Source organism: Phocoena sinus, chromosome 5 (genome assembly GCF_008692025.1).
Source record: "Phocoena sinus isolate mPhoSin1 chromosome 5, mPhoSin1.pri, whole genome shotgun sequence".
NCBI lineage: Eukaryota > Metazoa > Chordata > Mammalia > Artiodactyla > Phocoenidae > Phocoena > Phocoena sinus.
The window spans coordinates 78,021,145-78,039,270 of NC_045767.1; the positions used below are offsets into that span (position 1 = coordinate 78,021,145).

Here is an 18,126-nt window from a genome sequence, read left to right on the forward strand (position 1 = left end):
CTAGACCACCTTAAATCTTGACTTCTCTTTCCTTTTATGTTGAAGATCACTCCTTGTTATTTAGTCCCCATTGCTATGGATGGCTAATTTTATTTGGTTAAGGTGTGTATTTGTGTTTAATTTCACAATTAGGTTCTCAGCTCCGTGAACACAAGAAGCATTCCTTGCATATCTTTGTATCCCCAGATGGTGCTAAAAAAGTACCTTGACCAGTGGGTTCTTCATTTGTTTATTTGTCCAATGTGCATTCTTCATTGGATTCTTCATTTGTTTATTTGTCCAGTGTATAAAGAGGCACACATTCTGTACCATACACTGTGCTAGTTCTGAAGGTTCATTGAATATTCATAATTCCCTATATTTTCCAGCTTCACTTGCAGTTGGATTGGGACCATATGACTAGTTCTGACCAACAGACTGTGAACATTTAACTGGGCTGAGACACTTCGAGTTGATGTGCCGTCACCATCTCTCCCTTATCCTGTTACGACAAACTTGGAAGTCAAATACTTAATCCCTCGGTCAGTGGAAGTGAGATGGAAGTCCCCACCATGTACACTAGACACTGTGAGTGAAAAATAAACTTTTGTTGCCTTAAACTATTACAATTTTCAGGTTTACTTGTTTCTACAGCAAAACTTATTCTATCTTGAGACACTAAACTTAAGCATCTCATAGTCTAGGCGAAGTAAGGACAGGTATGATTCACTTTTGTGTACGTGGCTGTTAAATAAAGTGACCTGTGGACTTTGAGGTTCTCAGTAGAATAAGAGTTCAATATGATTGGTATCTCTGGGTTTTGGACTTGAACAATCTGCAAGTTTGAGGGAAAACACAGCTTCCTAGGGATGTAATTTCCTCATTTGTAAAATGAGAGGGCTGGCTGTTTTTCCTGCTTTAATTCCATCTTTGTTTTGTAACAGCTGTGAGAGGAGAAGAAACAGAGACTATAAAGACATTCTATCTTTATAAAAATAGGTACTTTTCTGTGATTTACTGGTTAGGCCCTCACAAGACTACACTGAAGTAGCAGATGGAGGCAGGAAGGTCCATTATCTTCCAACTCACACATAGATCTTTCAGTCTATCTTCAGGGAAGCACAAAAATTTGTTGCAACACATTCATTGCTATCAAAAGGATACCTTTTTCTTTAGAAAGAGAACTCCTACTCAAAGTTCCATGTTGGATATTGCATCTTAGGGCAATCTTTTCTGGAATATCTTTCCATTCTCTTACACAAAGAAAGTTATCCACAATTGCCTACATGCTATCTCTACATTCCAGACACACTTCCATTATTTTACTTAATACATGGTCTTTTATTATTGTTTTTTAAACAACTATTTCTGCTCTACATATTGTATACTTTACAAGGAAAGGGCTTTTCTTCATTATATCCCCAGGGTCTAATCCAATGCCCAGCACACTATAGCCATTTAATAAATAGTTCTTAAGTAACTGAATGACAAGCAAGTGAATCCTTCGCTGTTACCCAACATTTCCTGGTAAACTGGACTTGGAAATGGATGAGACAGGGCTAGTACTCTAATCATTTTGCTGTTACCATAATCCCTTCCCCACTACCTTTTTTTTAAAAAAATTAATTAATTTATTTATATTTTATTTTTGGCTGTGTTGGGTCTTCGTTGCTGCACTCCGGCTTTCTCTAATTGCGGTGAGCGGGGTCTACTCTTTGTTGCGGTGCGTGGGCTTATTGCGGTGGCTTCTCTTGTTGAGGATCACGGGCTCTAGGCACTCCGGCTTCAGTAGTTGTGGCTCGTGGGCTCTAGAGTGCAGTCTGAGTAGTTGTGGCGCATGGGCTTAGTTGCTGCGCAACATGCGGGATCTTCCTGGACCAGGGCTCGAACCTCTGTCCCTTGCATTGGCAGGCAGATTCTTAACCTCTGCACCACCAGGGAAGACCCTACCTTTTTTCTTTTAAGAGAGGGGTCATTTCCGGGTAACCTGCCACGAAGTTGCATTATAAAATCATGTTTTAGCTCAGGCTTCCTGGCTTGTTTTTCAAGGGAATTAGGAGGTTTAATGCATTTGTGTTGCTAAAGAGCTTGAGATCTGCTCAGGAAAGTCACTTTAGAATGCCTAAGTGCTAGAATCATAATATTTATTGGGAACTGATGAATAGAGTTCTTAAAATAGTCTTGCCCATTGTATCATTGAAAGCATGCTATATTAATCCCTTTTGTCTTAGGTGTATGATTTCTGGAAGATGAATGGAAAGAGGAAATTAGTGGATTTTGGAGTGGATTGTATAAGAATGAACAATTTTTATAAAGGTCTCTTTTCTTAAAGTGACAAATGCTAGAAAAATACCTTTAGCTGCACCAACATGGGCCTGGTAATTACAAGTCTAATAAATGGGCAAATCCCATATGCTGCTAGATGGAGATTGTGAGAGGCACCTCCACATGGAAGTCTGTTCTGAGATGGGGCAGAGTAACTGCAGAGGGTCACTCTTATCTAGAGTTCCCAATGTTGGGTATGTCATTTATTGTCACATTCATTCTCTGGGAGAAGGGAGGGCTTCATTCTTGTTTTTTGTGGGTTTGATAGCCTTTGGTATTTATATCAGGAATGGATTTAACAAATGAACATGTCTTCAATTCTGAGGAAGGATTTGGTGGTCAGAGCAATTGCTTCCTGAGGTGGGACAGTCACCTTCATTTGGGAGAGTTTGGGGAGAGGCTCAGGGAGACAGCTGGAGGGGAAGCAAATTACTCCACCTGGTGGTGCTAACTATTCTCTGAAGTGTTTGAAACATCTAGTCTAAAACGTGCCCTTCTCTCCTCTCTATAGCTAATGAAAAGGCCAAGGCTGAGTTTCTCTTCTCATACCCATTTTTTGCTTCTGGTTACTCAGTTTTCTGTACAAAGGTTCTCTTGCTATTCAGTCAAATCTCATTTTACTTCTATAAAAGTATATAGTCTCTTGCCCAGTGTTCCCCAAAGACCTACCCTCTCCTAATTTTCAGGAGTGAATACTCCAAAACAGAGAAGCTAGCCCAGTTTTTGCTCTAGGAGAGTACTTGCCATCATCATCCACAAACTTCTTTAGGTTACCCATTCTGCATAATAATAATAGTTAAAATAATTGCGATTCTGACACAGGGGGGTATGCATGCGACTTTTGTCGTCACCATGTGGGAGAGGCAAGAACAGCATCTGTCGTACAAATTCAGTGTAGAACTATATCAAAATGATTGCTTGATAATCATCCATGTTTAGCTCTTCTCTCAGAAAGACAGGTTTTGATGACCATCAGTTCCTCTGATCAGAGGAAGGGAAATTTTTTCACCAAAAGTGACAGTAGGAGGTATGACTGGGTGCGGATATGGGTACATTTGTCATGGTTGCATGTAAGGCGTGTGTGGGAGATGGCAAATAGAAAATAACTTTAGCTAAATGACATTGACATTATTATCTCTAAAATAGAAGTTGAAGTTTTCTACTGAGAGTGAGCGAAAGAGGAGGCTTAAAGAGTGTGGTTATATTACTCAGACTGGTCTGTAGGTTATCAGATGTGTCTTCAAATTACAATTGTAAATTTCAGCAAATTACAGAACTTAATTTTTTTCTCCATCATTATAAATCCTCTAGGTCTGTGATTTCATCAGACAGCATATATGCTTATAGAATGTCGGAGAACTGGCTGAATTGAGATGTCATTTTGAAAGCAACCTTTAATGTAGCACTGGGATACATGGGCTCTAGTATTACCTGCAGTTGGAAAGTTGTGGACAAAGACCTCCTGAGTTTTAGTAAATTCTCATTAACTCAGAAGTCAGATGGAAGACAGGAGAGGTTGACACCTCCTACTGTACCTCTGTGAGTGTCACACATCACTCTTCTTTTTCCAATTGCCCCGTAAGAATTGGGCAGGGCACCTATTTCTACCCACTTCTTAGAACTTTAGGGGTGATTGCATCAGAATGAAACATTTTTTTTAACTTTTTAATTTTGTTGCATTTTCTCTCTTGGAAAGATTTACATTGAAAGAACTCTTTGTACATAGCTTATCTGTTCACAATTTTAGCAATTTGTCTGCATTTCTATTCTGAATTCAACTATTACCCTTTTGAAGATTTTCATGTCATGTTCTGTAAAATCTTTTTTTTACAGCCATAAAAAGAGCAGAAGTAGATATTGCTATTCAGTAAGGAGTGGGTATCATTAGCTCAGTACATCAGAAATCCTCTGAATATAGAAGGATTTCTTCTAAAATGATACAAAAATTAGAGTATTTAGCAAAGAATAAAGCATTTCACTTCCTAAAAGAATTCTAACCTTCAATTTCTCACTTCTCTTTTCTGAAGTGCTAAGCAGGGGAAGTTTAGTGTCAATACTTATAAAAGCACATTTTCCTTACTAAAGCAGTAGCATGGTCTTCTGGGTAAGTGAGGCAAATTAAAATTTAGGTGGACTGGGTTCTTTCAAACTCAACTGCTACCTGACCTTGGTAATGCTGTTTACCCTCTCTGAGCCTCAAGTTACCCATCTGTAAAGTTGGACTCATAATGATCTTGCATTTACACACTCCTTTGAGGATTATAAAGGGAAGGTACTATATAAACCAGGAACTTTTTATTCTTTATAGTTTTCAACTGAGAGTATTACTTACCTAGTGTTCAGAACAGATCAATGAGGAGCTAGGAAGTAGGATTTTTAAAGAAAGGTTAAACTAAAAGTTGTGCAGAGAGCAAATATTTATATATTAACTTATGTAATCCCATTGGCTTCCAATATATGTTTGGAAATGTTTCTATAGGAAAAACCAAATAGCTCCAACTCAAGGAGAAATTTCACTTGAGAATCCTCATACTCAACTTCAGGAAATGTTTAGCCTTTGTCAAAAATATAGTTTGATTATATTTAATTTTCCTACTCACTCTGGTAGGATGTTAGATGACCATTCTGTATGACCAGGCATAAAATTTAAAAATATATTGGACACTAATTATTATCTCACTGCATGTCCTCACTGTCTCAACTGAAGTTGGACTGTCTGGGCTGTGAGATAGCTGTAGTTGATTAGTAGATGTCTTTAGTAGCAGGAAGCTTAGGGAGGTGTATTTTCAGAACAGATGTTAATTGTCTTCATTTAGCATAATAACAAACCTCTATGGATCTTGATTCCCAGAACTAGACCAAAAGAATATTCTACAATGGCAGTGTTGATGAACCCCGCAGGAGTCCTGTTATCTTTGGAGGCAACTGTGACTTCAAATCTAAAATAGATCATTGTTTACGTTAGCAAAATGAACTTAAACCAAATGTGATCAAGTTGAGAAGAATTGTTGTTTGGAGAACACATAAACCTAAGTAAAAAGAATTTAATAAGGCCTTCTGGCTTATGTAATGGTGAATTGCAAACAGATGGTCCAACTGTCTATCTACTTAGCATTTATGGGTAAGGAACAGTGCTAGAAACTGGGATATGGTAAGTAAAAAATTTCTATATACAAAGAAGTCCCTTAATCAAAGAGGAGGATAAATAAAAGAAGAACAACAATAGCATCATAATTCAGGAATTAAAGATCTTGATGGTAGTAGAACTAATCAGCCCTTTAAATGGGTAAAATATATTAGAAGTACTAGCTTAGAAGGATAAAGAAAATTACTGAAAAGAGGAAGTGGGAGATAATGGAAAACATGTTGGAGTTTATCATTTATGAAATACTGAGAGCACCATATTGTGAGCTTCTGTAATATCTTTGTGTTATTTGGTGATGGAAAAATGACTTTAAATATGTATTTTATGCTGTCACATTTTATAATAGAAAGTTGTGGAATCTCCTTTCTAATATTTTGAAGGAGAGAATGTAGAGTGATTTTCTGTCATCAGTGGCTCCAAATATAAATTATGACTTGACTTGAGGTGTTAGGGAGTGGTGGAGACTATGGTGAAGTGTCAGCTGCCAGTTATGTTTAGAGGAAAGAAGATGAACTTTCTGACCCCTTCAGTTCTAAGTATTTGGCTATAAGTAAATTTCTTTACACTAATTTTAGGACAAAATTAAATGTGGCTTCCTTGACCAACAGATCATGTAAGAGAAGCTGGTCTTATGTGAACAAAGCTATTTCAGAGCCTAAAAAAGTACAGCTCATTTCCACAACAGCACTTTCTCTATGAGCATTTGGTGTCCTGTCGCTGATTCCAAGCAGCATAAACTTTGTGCAGCTGACATTTTCTGACTCAACTCCTGCTATAATTGAAATTACTTTATTAAACAAGTTGAATCATTTCAATTACTTCGTGGGCTGGAGTGCTGGAGGCATACATGATGACTACATGCTGATTAAATTAGAGCTTGTACACCCCAGAAAGATGTGCATACCAGAAAAAGGCTTTCTCTTTCTTCAGTATAAAAAAGTCCTCTCTAATTCATATTCACTGGATAGATCCCTTTGGGTTGTATATTAATATTCATAAGATAAACCACATAGGTAAAGCAGAAGATTAAAATCAAGTCTCTTAATAAAGAAGCAAGAGTAATGACTACAGTAAAATCTCCAGAAATGCCATTATCCGCCTGAAGAGTGAACAGTACTGCTGTACATGTGTTGAAGCTGAGCTAGAGAACAATAAAAAATGAATTACTGCAGTGATTTGGATTTTAAAATCTGCTGGAGAGGAATGCGCAAACACAGTCACAGACCAATAGAAGAGAATATCAGGATCAGATGGTTGTACAAAGCAACATCTTAAGAGTAGAGTTTACAGTTCACCTTATTTTGATATGAGAATAGATTTGTGCTATAGGAGATAGCACTAAAAATTATTTCTCTTAAATAGACGATATTCTCTTGGATTCAGTACTGAATTCTGAGGATTGGGGATAAATAAAGCACTGCCCAGTTAGTTTATTCTTGCTAGTTTACCTACTGTATTTCTGCTTTCCTTTGGCCATTTGTATTGAACTCTTCTTGAAGAGACAAGGAAATTACATTTGCATATCCTTCCATAGATATTTACTGAGTGCCCATTTTGAGCTGGATACTTTCTTAGGAACTAGGAATCCCACAATTAACAGACAAAACTTCTGCTCTCATGAAGCTTATATTCTAGTGGGGAGCAAAAAAACATCTAAACCAGTTATAATGATAATTTCAGAGAATGAGAAGTGCTGTGAGAGAACAAAGCTGATAAGGGTATTGGGGTGACTTGTTTGTTTTTGCTGGGAGTTGTGCCATGTTAAATAGGGACATCAGGGAAGGCCTGTCTCTAAGGAGGGGGCATTTGAGAAGAGAATAGTTGCATATTAGTGCCATTATACTAATAACTTATTGTTGTATCATGCTTTAGCATTTACAGGGCACTTTCAAATAAAATATATCATTTAGTTCTCATATCAGTCTTGTGAGATCAGAATTATGATCTCAATTTTCTAAATGAAGCTAAGAAAGCTTAAGTGACTTGCCCCAAATTATATAGCCAGTGTGTGGCAAGACTTAGGTCCATGTCTTATATTGCAAAGATAATTTTACTTTACAAAGAAAACTAGGGGATTTAAATAAACTACTGCCACTTCAAAAATATTATTTTTGCATAACTTCCTTTCAGTCCTTGTGTGTGTATTTGTGTTTGCATGTGAGCATGAGTGTATGTGTATTCGTTCAAAAAGAATTGAACTCTTGCAAAAATGTATTACTCAGTAACTAAGAGGTACATTAACATTTGGTCAAAACCAATTTATAAAGGAACTGTGATGTTCATTTCTATAATTTACAAATATTCAAGATGTACCCCTCATGTCAGAAGGCATACATTAATCCTGTAGTCTATCTCATTCCAAATACTCTAATATATCACAGTTAGAGGGTAAAATGACAGCTTCAGTGCAGTCTTTATTTCCTCATGGCTAATGAGGAAGAAGACTACAAAGTGAGGTTCTTGACATAACTTACATGCAAACCACATGTTTCTATAATCTGGTTGATGAGTAATGTAATTTTAAAAGACTTCATTTTGAATCACCCTATATTTTGCATAGTGGTAATCAGTTTCTACCTTTGTGCATTTTTAATTAACTCTACATGCCGCAATTTGCTAAACGGTTCAATTGTCAAATGCAGGTTTTCTCACTCCGAACTGTTAGTACAATTTCTACTTACCTAAAAAAATTCATCTTGTTTCTGCCAGAGCTTGAAGCAGTTGCATCTTCATTTTCATTTTTTTCAAGAAAGCTTTTCTAAGAAGCCATGTCCCAGGCAGAATGAACAGCATACACGAATGCCTGGAGGTTGGTACTTAGAGAGTGAAGGACAGAGTGACATAAGACAAAGATTGAACAGCACGTAGTGAGGCCTGATCTGGAGGGCATTGATGCCATGCAAGGGGGTGTGAGCTTTCTCCTTAGGATGATAGGAGCCATGAAAGGCTTTAAGCAGGGTATGGGCAAATTTACTTAGTTCCTTTGATTATATTTCAAGTGTCATTTTCTTTTTAAACTTCTTGTCATATAAATTTCATGAGAAACAGGCTGTTTACTATATGGGAGGGCATTTTATACTCAACCCTGAAGCATATTAACAGACATAACCAAAGTAATTCTTTCCTTTTCTTCTGAGCACAGTTTTTATCATTACTGGAAGAATTTGATGAGTCTTGAAAAATATATATTCATGTGTTCAAACGTGTATTTCAGGAACTTAGTGCATCCACGTTCATGTGTTTGAGGGTGTTCATTCCATCATCATAGCAGGCTGTATTTTCTCCTCCTTTCATTCTCTCATCTCCTTAGAAATCAGCAATTAAAGCCAGTGCTGTACCAAAATTAGAAAGCAGCAGAAATATTCTCGGTATTATCATTTGGGTTCACACTGTTTTAAACTAGAGTCTTGAAGAAGATTGAAAAATTGGATTTTGGGATTGAATACTGACTCAACAGTAGGTACCTTCCTGTGGAGATTAATATTTTGTTCTGTTTGAGGAAAAGACTGATTTATGAGATATATTTGACTGTTAGAGGACTTGAGCTCTTATAATAGCTGTACATAATAATAGCTGTAATTTATTGTGCTAGGTTTTATATATATATATATATATATATGCATATATATATATATATGTATATCATAATTTGCAAAACAACTCTATGAAGTCTTTTTCTCCCCCATTCCAAAGTGAGGAAACCACGGGCTAGAGAGGTTAAGAATCTTGCCCCCAGGTCACACACAAGAGGTAAAACCTGGCTTTGAACCAGCTTATCTGAATTGTAATATGCTGCTTCTAACCATGTCACTCAACCCCTCCCACTTCAGCAAGCCAACTTTAGACAAATTAACCTCTGTGGATCTCAGTTTTCTATAAAATATACAAATTGGACTAGGTCAAGAAGTTAGACTAAATTATCTCTAAACTTTCTAGCTTGGGCATTCTGTAAGTGGTCTTCCTCTTAGACATGGCCAGTTGTGAGCAATTGAATTATTTGATAAAGTCATTATGTGATTCTTGGTTTATATTGCATTTTCTTTATAGGAAGAAAAAAGGAATCAAAGTTTTTAGATAGGCAAATAGTGAATGATAAGGATAAGGATTTTAAAAAGTGCAGACCTTGGAGCCTGAGGTAGCTGGATGCCAGTCCTAGCTCTGACACTCACTAGATGGGTCGCATAACATTTCTGAGCTCCAATTTGTTTATCTGGAAAACTGGGATGATGATATACAACTTGCAGAGTTGCATGAAATTTAGAGATAATGTTTAAGTTTTAGATTTTCCTTGATACAAGTAAATATTATCATTAATATCATTATCATTATCATTGACAGTGTGATTACACATCACTGTCATTATCAGAACCCACAACATTAATGATAGAAAAATGGAAACTTGCTGTGGTTTCCTTTGATATCTACTTAAAAAAATGGTCTGAATCAGAGAATTGATTCACACTCAAAACAATAGATTAATAAAAAGAAATGAAATTGAATTATTTGTAGTGAGGTGGATGGACCTAGAGTCTGTCATACAGAGTGAAGTCAGTCAGAAAGAGAAAAACAAATACTGGACGCTAACACATATATATGGAACCTTAAAAAAAGAAAAAGTGGTTCTAAAGAACCTAGGGGCAGGACAGGAATAAAGATGCAGATGTAAAGAATGGACTTGAGGACACGGGGAGGGGGAAGGGTAAACTGGGACAAAATGAGAGAGTGGCATGGACATATATACACTACCAAATGGAAAATAGATAGCTAGTGGGAAGCAGCCACGTAGCACAGGGAGATCAGCTCGGTGCTTTGTGACCACCTACAGGGGTGGGATAGGGAAGGTGGGAGGGAGACACAAGAGGGAGGAGATATGGGGATATATGTACATGTATAGCTGCTTCACTTTGTTATAAAGCAGAAACTAACACACCATTGTAAAGCAATTATACTTCAATAAAAATGTGAAAAAAATAAAAAAGATAGATCAAAAGATCTATATTGGAGAAGTGAAGATTAATAAAAAAAATCTTATAAGTGAAAAAAAAAGCGATGGGTTAGACCTGAGTGGATAGACCATAAGTAGTTGAATATAATAATATTTACTCATTCATGCAATAAATATTAATTGAACACCTACTCATAGCTATGTTACTATTTTAAACCATGGATTTAACAGTAAACAAAACAAAGTTCCTGTGGTCACAGAATAACATTTTATTGGGAATGACAGAAATAAACATAAATTATGTCAGTAGAGATTAGGGCAATGATGAAGTATAGAGCAGGGTAAGTGGAGAGAGTGTGAGTTTCTGTGGAAGAAACTTTTTTATTTATACAGTGGTTGGAGTAAATGCTCCCAGTGATGACATTTTAAAAAAGACCAAAAGGAGTGAAGGAACAATGTGGACATCTGAGGAACATTCCAGGCAAAGGGAACAGCATGTGCTAAGACTATGAGGTGGAAATGTGCTTCAGTGCTTAAAGAAGAGCAAGGAAGCCAATGTATCTGGAGCAGAGTGAGCCTGAGAAGAGCAAGAAGAGGTGATGCCAGAAAGATAGCAAGAGTCTATCATATTGGGTCATATATGCTATTATAAAGTTTCTTGTCTTTTCCTCTGAGTGAGATCAGAAGCCATCAGAAAGATTTAAGCAGAGAAGTGACATACTCTGACATATATAAAAAGATTACTTTGGCAGAAGTGTTGTGAATAGACAGTAGGTAGGCAAGAGTGGAAGCAAGGAGACAAGTTAGGGGACTATAGAAATGAATGTGATAATTTTACAATAATGCTGTAATAATTCAGATGGTTTTAACAAGATAGTAGCAGCAGAAGTGCTAAGAAGTTGTTGGAGCTTGGATAAATTTCCATGATGCAGCCGAGATGATTGGCTGATAAATTAGTAGCAGTACATGAGAGAGGATGAGGGGTCAAGGATGACACTAAGGTTTTTGGGCTGAGCAACTAGAAGGATGGAACTGATATTTATTGAGAAGGAGAACACAATGGGAGGAGTAATTTTGGTGGTGGTGGTGAGTTAAAAATCAGTAATTCAGTTTTGAATATGGTAAGCTTGAGAAACTGATTAGGTAATCCAAAGGGAGACACCAGTAAGAAGTGGAATAAATGATCTAAAGTTCAGGGGGAAAAGATGGTGTAGAGAGAAAAATTTGGGAGACATCAGCATATAGATGGTATTTAGAGAAAAGGAACTGAATGAGATCACCCAGAAAGTGAGTGTCAATAGGGAAGTTTGGAGACTAAGCCCTGGGACTTGCCAATGTTTGGTTGTTGGGAAGATGAGAAGGAACAGACAGAGGAGACTGAGAAGGAGCAACCAGTAAAGTAGGAGGAGACAGAGAGGGTGACTTGGAAGCTAAGCAAAGAAAGTGTTTCAGGAAGGAGAAGATGTATTGAATAACATGAGGATTGGGAAGTGACCTCTGGATTTTATATCCCAGTGGTTGATAACTTTGGCTGCAGTGGAGTGTTAGGGTTTAAATCCTGACTGGAGCATATTCAAGAAAGAATGACAGAAAACAGAATGTTTAAAAGTTTTTTGAATAGTTTTGTTGTTACAAGGAATAGACATTGGGGGCAGGGTAGTTGGAGGGGGGACATATGATATCACAAGAAGATATTTAAACACGGGAGATGTTACAGTCTGTTGTATGGTGATGGAATGATAGGATTGAGAGTGAAAAATTGGTGCTGCTGAGAGAGAGAGAGAGAGAGAGAGAGAGAGAGAGAGAGAAACAATTGCATGATGTCCCTGACTAGGTGAAAGGGGATGGCCTGAGATATGCACACAGGCAGCTTAGGTAGCTAATCAGATTGCAGAAATCAGGGATCTATTAAAAGTCATGCGAATAAAGATAGAGACACAACTACAGAGCCAGAATCAAGAGACTACAGTAGGTGGGGCAGCTTTCTGCCTTTGATGCAGAAGCTTGCATGGCATACAGCAAATTGGGAGGTCCACGAGACAAGGCCACGTGGAATATTTGATTATAATCAGAAATCCATGGGCAAGAAGTTAGGCGCTTTCTGGATTATTGCTGCCATAATGATAATGCAGCAACACCCTCCTGGTCAGGTGGCATCGTTTTTCAGTCTTAGAGTTCATTACCTATTTGTAAGCTTACTGAGAGCAGGGACAATACCTTATATCTCTTTATATCCTCCTTTAGCTCCTACAGTGCCTTGTACACAGTGGCTGCCAAATAAATATAAAATTGAATTGAAGATACTCCTCAGTACTAAAAGTATTTATATGGGGCCAAAGTAACAAATTGAAACGTGGATAATTGAGCCTCTCAGTCATCAACAACCTATATGACTGATTACTTCTCAATTAACTAAATTTGACTATATTGACTAGTTTATCTAGAGATGGAGATGAGACTTCATGGGCAGCTGTGCATTGAATGACCTCTTCCAGGTTTCCCAACCATTTACCAAAGAATATTTGGAGGCTGTCTTCCCAGCTTGTTTCCGTGGAAATAATGCCCTTTTACTACTAAGTGACAGAATATTTCTATTTTATTCTAGCAAAGCAGGTCAATCACTGCTATTTCTATTATGATTATTTACAACACCCTAAATGGTAGAGAGAAGGGAGAGGAGTGAAATGTAAAGCAAAGAGTTTGCAGATGGAGCAGAGCTGCAGATATGAGCTCCCTCTTTTTGTCACTAGCTCTGTGATTTGGGGCAAGACCCTTATGTTTCTGAGCTTCGAAGTCCTCTGCTATAAATTATAATCATACCCATCTTGTTGATTTTGCAGATCACTGTGAAGAGCAGGTGAAAATGGTTGGAGAAAGATAAAATATTGCTCCTTTACTGGGGTCCATGGACAGGCTTCATGTGTATTTAGGAACCTCCTGAAATTGAATGAAGATTTGCCTTTATGCATTTCTGCATTTTCTCTCTAGATTCTCAAAGGTTTGTCTTCAGATTCTCAAAGGGTTTTGTGACAACATTGCTGAAAAGCAATAATAACAGACAGAGTTGAAATTGTTTACTCTGGCCAGGTGTGATAACCTTAAATTACAATAATGTTTTCTGTGCCCAGGTGAGGGTTAAAAATAACACTGCATGCAGTAGTGGTTCTCCATCTTTAGTATGCATCACAATCACCTGGAAGACTTGTTAGATTTCTGGGCCCCACCGCCAGGATTTTTAATTCAGTAGGTTTGAGGTACAAATCTACGTTTCTAATAAGTTCCCAGGTGCTGCTGCTGCTACTGGTCTCGATTCCACATTTTGAGAATCACTGGCATAAAGTATAGGTAAGCTCTGTAAGTATTTAGTAGGCAGGTTATTGGAGAAGCTTTGATTTTCAGGAAGTGGGTAATGTCCTTGAATAGATAGTGGTAATGGTCTCTACTTTGGACTTTGTTGAAAGAAAAATAAGGTTTTTTTTGCATTTTTGGTAGTGTTACTAAAGCTGACTTCTTTCTTGAGCAGTATGTCACAGCTCAACAGCTCTTAACATCTCTCTTGGGGGCCAAAATGGTGTAGTATTCTATCTGACAATATGCCTGCTATTTCCCTGCTGATCTCACAGAGAGGCAGAATTAGAGCCTTGTGTCTCAAGTCCAGGAACTGCCGATGGCTGCCATGTGGGCTGAATGGACCCTTTAACTGAGGAAGTCAAAGGGTTCTCTGTAAAGCCTTTACAAGGATATGAAAATACATTTTCTTTTGAACGAGAAGGAAAGAGGCTTTTGGAAGTAAGTACCTTTTGAAGATGTTTCCATTCGTGGTGAACAGGGAGTGAGGAATTGAAATATAAAATACTGTTTGTCATTTTGATTCTGTATTTCTTGCTGTGGAACATGGTCCAACATTACTTGTCCCGTTCCTTCCTTAGGAGGAGGATGTATACACATTTTCATGGCTGTCCTGGACAGCAACAAAGAACACTGGCAAATAGCATAGAAATAAAAGTGCTAACTAGCAGCACCCAGGATGAGAAACATTTGGGCAAAGCTTGTTATTGCGAAGCAGGAGAACATATTTTAAACACTGCCAACAGTGTGCTCTATAATTTCATTCGTCCTCATAAATGCCATTTTTCAAAATCTCACTTCATTGCTATTTTAGTTTTCTCAGGCCTGCCCTCATCTTCATTTTCTGTTTGCCCTTAGTCCTTTAATACTTTCTTATCTTTACCAGACTGTTTCGAATACTTAATCTTTGGAGAAACTCTTTTTCAGTCAGATCTGGTACCTGTCAAGGAACAGTAAATAAGCATAATATTATAGATTAGAGTTTAAAAAGGCTATTTAGGTTGCATCAGTGCAAGCCATATTAATATCTGAGATGCCAAGGAGCTTTCACAGTTATGGAACTCAGAGGTGACTAAAATGTCTTAATCCTTCAAATGTGGAAGAGGAAGAAGGAGAGATCATTTTCACTTTTACATAAGCAAAACTTGTCTGTCCAAGGGCATGCAGTCTTAGAAACAGAGCAGAAGGAGCTGAGCTGGCAGACAGTTTGCTGGGTGGGGGCAGTCTTGTCTATTTGCCTGTACATGTTTCTTCAGTGCCCCCAACACTTATTCACTTCAAAATCAGTTGGGACTTACAAGAACTTGCAAACTATTTTTAAACAGGTCAGAGCTGGAGCATTAAAAATGGTGAATAGCTGTAAATCCCAGAGAAATAGCATATAGGTAAAACTACAGATATTTATGCAGTAGTTTTGGTTCCAAACATCCCCATTTCTCAAGGCATTTGAATATTTTTGGTTTACAAAATACTTCCACTTGCTTTTTTAATGTTAGAAGTGTCTACATTTTTATAACTCTCACTGAGGTATCTTATGCTCATTACTGTCTCCATAAAAGCTAGTGATTTGGTGGTAGTGGTGCACTTTATGAGCTGTCATGGGATATACTACATATTATGTTAAGGCGAGGAGGGGGAAGATGACAAACAAATCATAAAGTTGTCCGTTTTCCTAGACAATTTTACATCTGTTTTCCTCATTTTTTAACGTTTTAAATGATCTATATATTGGCAAAGTAAAATGTTTGTGTTGCTTTTTCATGCTTGGTGCAATTAAGGACCATGTTCTTATCAAAACATACATTTCACATTTTTTTTCAAACCAAATAATGAAGAAGAGACTTGGTTGCTTATTCTAGTTATGCTATTAAAGAAGTGAGTCATTTGTCAGTCTCTTTCTGTGTTATAAAGCCATAATAATACTAAGTTCTGCAGGTCTGGTTATAATGTAGACTCCAAGACCTAAGAGAATGGGGCAAAGTGATTTGATTTGTACATTGTGTGGTATTTGGGTTACTGCTGGGGTGTAGTCCTCATTGTAAATTAATACATTGGTATTTTAGTTTATCAATACATTTATGAAACTTTGGGTAATGCAACGTAATCCCACTTAGACCTGACCACTCTTGAGAAAATTTGGTACAAAGATAAAGGAACTCTGTATGTAAAGCTAAATGTAAAGATTTAGATTTGTTTTTAACATCTTTATTGGAGTATAATTGCTTTACAATGGTGTGTCAGTTTCTGATTTATAACAAAGTGAATCAGCTGTACATATACGTATATCCCCATATCTCTTCCCTCTTACATCTCCCTCCCTCCCACCCTCCTTATCCCACCCCTCTAGGTGGTCACAAAGCACCAAGCTGATCTCCCTGTGCTATGCGGCTGCTTCCCACTAGCTTTCTGTTTTACATTTGGTAGTGTATATATGTCCATGGCACTCTCTCACTTTGTCCCAGCTTACCCTTCCCCCTCCCTGTATCTTCAAGTCCATTCTCTAGTAGGTCTGCGTCTTTCTTCCCGTTGTGTCCCTAGGTTCTTCATGACCATTTTTTTTTTTTTTTTAGAATCCATATACATGTGTTAGCATCTGGTATTTGTTTTTCTCTTTCTGACTTACTTCACTCTGTATGACAGACTCTAGGTCCATCCACCTCACCACAAATAACTCAATTTCGTTTCTTTTTATGGCTGAGTAATATTCCATTGTATATATGTGCCACATTTTCTTTATCCATTCATCTGTCGATGAACACTTAGGTTGCTTCCATGTCCTGGCTATTGTAAATAGAGCTGCAATGAACATTGTGGTACATGACTCTTTTTGAATTATGGTTTTTCTCATGGTATATGCCCAGTAGTGGGATTGCTGGGTCGTATGGTAGTTCTATTTTTAGTTTTTTAAGGAACCTCTGTACTGTTCTCCATAGTGGCTGTATCAACTTACATTCCCACCAGCAGTGCAAGAGGGTATGCTTTTCTCCACACCCTCTCCAGCATTTATTGTTTGTAGATTTTTTTGATGATGGCCATTTGACCAGTGTGAGATGATATCTCATTGTAGTTTTGATTTGCATTTCTCTAATGATTAGTGATGTTGAGCATCCTTTCATCTGTTTGTTGGCAATCTGTATATCGTCTTTGGAGAAATGTCTATTTAGGTCTTCTGCCCATTTCTGGATTGGGTTGTTTGTTTTTTTTGATATTGAGCTGCATGAGCTGCCTATAAATTTTGGAGATTAATCCTTTGTCAGTTGCTTCATTTGCAAATATTTTCTCCCATTCTGAGGGCTGTCTTTTCATCTTGTTTATGGTTTCCTTTGCTGTGCAAAAGCTTTTAATTTTCATTGGGTCCCATTTGTTTACTTTTGTCTTTATTTCTATTTCTCTAGGATGTTGGGTCAAAAAGGATCTGGCTGTGATTTATGTCATAGAGTGTTCTGCCTGTGTTTTTCTCCAAGGGTTTGATAGTGTCTGGCCTTACATTTAGGTTTTTAATCGATTTTGAATTTATTTTTGTGTATGGTGTTAGGGAGTGTTCTAAGTTCATTCTTTTACATGTAGCTGTCCAGTTTTCCCAGCACTACTTATACAAGAGCCTGTCTTTTCACTGTATATTCTTCCCTCCTTTATCAAAGATAAGGTGACCATATGTGCGTGGGTTTATCTCTGGGCTTTCTATCCTGTTCCATTGATCTATCTTTCTGTTTTTGTGCCAGTACCATACTGTCTTGATTACCGTAGCTTTGTAGTATAGTCTGAAGTCCGGGAGCCTGATTCCTCCATCTCCGTTTTTCTTTCTCAAGATTGCTTTGGCTATTTGGGGTCTTTTGTATTTCCATACAAATGGTGAAATTTTTTGTTCTAGTTCTGTGAAAAATGCCAGTGGTTGTTTGATAGGGATTTCATTGAATCTGTAGATTGCTTTGGGTAGTAGATTCATTTTCACAATGTTGATTCTTCCAATCCAAGAACATGGTGTATCTCTCCATCTATTTGTATCATCTTTAATTTCTTTCATCAGTGTCTTATAATTTTCTGCATATAGGTCTTTTGTCTCCTTAGGTAGGTTTATTCCTAGGCATTTTATTCTTTTTGTTGCAATGGTAAATGAGAGTGTGTTCTTAATTTCACTTTCAGATTTTTCATCATTAGTGTATAGGAGTGCAAGAGATTTCCGTGCATTAATTTTGTATCCTACTACTTTACCAAATTCCTTGATTAGCTCTAGTAGTTTTCTGGTAGCATCTTTAGGATTCTCTATGTATAGTGTCATGTCATCTGCAAACAGTGACAACTTTACTTCTTCTTTTCCGATTTGGATTCCTTTTATTTCTTTTTCTTCTCTGATTGATGTGGCTAAAACTTCCAAAACTATGTT

At 37.3% G+C, this 18,126-nt stretch overlaps 1 long non-coding RNA gene across 1 annotated transcript in view; it reads left to right on the forward strand.

Annotated features, from left to right (window-relative positions):
* The first annotated feature begins 381 nt into the window (after positions 1-381).
* LOC116754369 overlaps positions 382-18,126 on the forward strand; it is a 115,532-nt gene continuing 97,787 nt past the window's right edge. The window contains exon 1 of the long non-coding RNA XR_004350047.1: positions 382-567. This is a non-coding gene — a long non-coding RNA (uncharacterized LOC116754369). The remainder of the gene's footprint in view (positions 568-18,126) is intronic.